The 3,680-nt window shown below is 47.2% G+C and overlaps 1 pseudogene; it reads left to right on the top strand.

Moving 5' to 3' along the window:
- Positions 1-2,472: 2,472 nt before the first annotated feature.
- Positions 2,473-3,286, top strand: LOC102913545 (GTPase HRas pseudogene; annotated as a pseudogene).
- Positions 3,287-3,680: the final 394 nt, after the last annotated feature.

The raw sequence follows: 3,680 nt of genomic DNA on the forward strand, positions 1-3,680 counted from the left end.
GCACCGTTGAAACTATAGCAAAGTTTTATCTGAAAACCTTTCTAATGTTATATCTTCCTTCACTTAGAGTAACAATGTCTTTGAGGATTTCAGATTTTATTTTAAATGTTGGCCAGCCAGTCCCTTGTGGTCCTGATCAATGCCTATTTTCCACTTAAAGAAATTCAATACATTCTATCTACCTTTCCCAGAAACCCTTCCACTGAAACTCAAACTGAGCCATCCTTTTTTCCCTATTGACCAGTGATGCCACCTAATGTCACTGCAGTCTCCATTGCTGAAATGATCTATTATCTTTTAATTAGGAAAATTTGCCTCCAAATCTCAGACTGTTAGTTAAGTGTTCAATAGAAATTCAATAAAGCTAGTTGAAATGTCTTTTATTTAAAAAAAAAAAAAGTCACAAATAGACCACTATGTCTCAATTCAATCCTGCTAGTCAGGCTAACCAAAGCTAATACATAGACCTCTCACATGTGTGCCACACTCCTAGGCACAGACTCAGCTACAAAGTCCAAAAATATTTATGGAGCCAAGGGGGTAGTTAGTCTATGTGCATGCAGCAAGAATTTTGCTAGACATGACTTATCCCTGTGCCAAAACACTGTGACCTCTGTGTACTATCATGGACAGCTAGGTCTTAAAGAGATAATGTATGTAGACACAGAGAAGATAAACATAATTCAAGGAAACATTGAACTTTATAAAACAGACCAATAACCACTAGCTCTTCTACATTTTATAACAACTGGTCCACTCTTTATTCCCATTTTATTGATGAGAACACTGCTTAAAGGAAAGTTGAAGAACTTGTCCACACATCACAGTTAGTGGTTATACTAGTTACTTTCCTTGATACTGTAGTCAAATGCCTGATAAGAGCAACCTTAGGGAGGAAGGATCACTCTGGCTAATAGTTTAATAATGAATACAGTCATTGGATTTAATGATTTAAAAAAGGACACAAAGTTGGGAGAGTTGTGTGTTTGGAGACTGGAGGAGTTGGACGGGGAGGGTGTGGATATGATCTAAATATGAGAATCTCAAAGAATACATTGAAAATGTTATAATTTCTATTTTAAAAAAAGGGATATTGTCTGTGGAGCGTACATGAGCTCCAAAGATGGTGCTTAGAGGAAGTTATCTCAGGTTGTTTAAGCTGAGACAAGATACAAAGATCAGGAGATGATGTCAGTGCAAAAACAACTTGTAAACAAGGAAATGAGTATAGGGTAACCTTTAAAATGATTGGTTGGTTCCTTCCACCCACTCCTAGGGTTCTGAGGTTTTTGCTATAAAAGAGGCTTACTGCCTAACAATAAATGAGTTCTTGCTTTGTCCGCTTCATCTGACTGTCTCCGGTAAGAGGAAGGCTGAGGAACGGGAGAGCAGCACACTTACCTTTCCTTGGTTCCAGGCCACTTCTTCAGAGATGACCCAAGTTCCTGGGAGGTCAAGACCCCATGCCTGGCCTTTTATATCAGACTTAAAAGTAGGATCGGCAGAGGCCAGGTGGTCTTCCAAGGTAAGTGAACCCCTCAATATGGGTAATGCTACTTCTTCAAGTGATAAGCCAGCCCCCAAGGCTCTGTGTTATATGCTTAAGTCTAGAGGGCTCGCTGGGTGGTGGGAGTGTATGCCTTTAATCCCAGCAGTTGGGAGGCAGAGCCAGGCAAATCTCTGTGAGTTCGAGGCCAGCCTGGTCTACAGAGCAAGGTCCAGGACAGGCACCATAGTGCCACCCCTGGGCTTCTACCCTACTATCACAGCTCTTAAGGTGGCTTTTCACCTGGATTCTCTGCCACCCCTTCTCAGGAGTCAAAAAGGGAGAATGATTCTCCCCAAGGGTTAGACAAGGAAAAACTAAAAACAGGGGGCCCCAGGGGGCCAAAAAGGACAGGGAAGGTTCTGAGAGTAAAGAAAAAAATAATTGGGCCAAATTAGGTGAGGAGCATGAGAGATGCGCAGAGATATATACAGTAGAGGTTAAAGCAAAAGTAAGTCTCTGCGCCCAAGCCCTGCACCCCAAGGGATTCTGGCCCTCAGCCTTGCAACCCTGGGGGCAGCATATGAGAGGGCATTCTGGGCTCCCAGGATTTCTGTCCGAGGGAAACCACCGAGCTGATGAGCTGGCATCATGATTTAGGATATTGACCTTAAAAGATAGTCCATGCCTGCAAGGCATGTCAGCCCTTCCTAAAGGTACCCCCCTTTATAAATGCAGAGAGTTAACCCCAGAGGCCTAGAGCCAAATATCCTCTGACAGATAGATGTTAAACTTAAATATATTTTTGTTTCAATAGAACAAAAGGGGGAATTAGAGCCCACATTCAGTTGCTCTGCACCCCACAGCCATCACGCTCTGGCCTCGGGGCTACAAGGACACCTGCATCAGGGCCTTCTGCTCCCCAGCCACTCCTTCGTGCCCCTTGTGGGGTAGGAGCTCCTGGAGTGACAATCCCTATAGAATCGATGACAGAATACAGGCTTGTGGTTGTGGGTACTGGAGGCGTGGGAAAGAGTGCCCTGACCACCCAGCTGATCCAGAACTATTTTGTGGATGAGTATGTTCCCACCATAGAGGACTTCTATCGGAAACAGGTGGTCATTGATGGGGAGACATGTCTGCTGGACATCTTAGACACAGCAGGTTGGGAGGAATGTGCTACTCTGCGGGACCAATGCATGCACACAGGGGAGGGTTTCCTCTGTGTGTTTGCCATCAACAACGCCAAGTCCTTTGAAGACATCCATCAGTACAGAGAGCAGATCAAGCGAATAAAGGACTCAGATGATGTGCCAATGGTGCTGGTGGGGAACAAGTGTGACCTGGCTGCTCGTACTATTGAGTCTCAGCAGGCCCAGGACCTTGCCCACAGCTATGGCATCCCCTACATTGAAACATCAGCCAAGACCCGGCAGGGTGTGGAGGAGGCCTTCTTCACACTTGTCCGTGAGATTCGGCAGCACAAACTGCAGAAGCTGAACCCTCCCGATGAGAGTGATCCTGACTGCACTAACTGCAAGTGTGTGCTATCCTGACTCCAGCTGATGGTCGTCCTGCTCTTCCTGGCTCCACCTGCGCCTCAGAGGGACACACACCAACCTCAGAGGGTGACCTGGGCAATGATCAATACTGGCAATGGACCTGGTCAGAGGATCCTGGGACATTGGGGATTGGACTCCCCTTTCATAAAGGACTTCAGTTCTCCCAAGTCCTCTAAGCCTGGCACCCAGTGTGAGGACACAGTGGGCTCCATGGATGGCCTTCTCTCCCCAGAGCTCTCATCCCCATACCCACTGCTGCCCCCATGTCTTTCAGCCTCCCGCTCTTCCCTGCAGCAGCCTCTGACACCTGCCCCAGGAGAGCTCTACCGCCTGCCTCCAGCAACTGCTACCACTTCCCAGAGCCCCACTGCAAGCTCCTCAATGTCTTTGGAGCCTGGGGACAATGATGACTAAATGGAGATGGCCTTTGGTGTGGCCACATCCCACCTCTGAGACCCACCCACTCTTCCACTGCAGCCCGTGCATGCACAGCTGATGGTGAAAGTGACTTCTGGTACCCTGGGGCTGGGGCTAAAGCTGTCTTTGCTGCTTCCACTGCTGGGCGAAGCCCTGCTGGACATCGACTTCTCAAGGGATGCTTACTGATAGATGCTGTATGTGGACCAGCCAGC

Source organism: Peromyscus maniculatus, chromosome 3 (genome assembly GCF_049852395.1).
Source record: "Peromyscus maniculatus bairdii isolate BWxNUB_F1_BW_parent chromosome 3, HU_Pman_BW_mat_3.1, whole genome shotgun sequence".
Taxonomy (NCBI): Eukaryota; Metazoa; Chordata; class Mammalia; order Rodentia; family Cricetidae; genus Peromyscus; species Peromyscus maniculatus.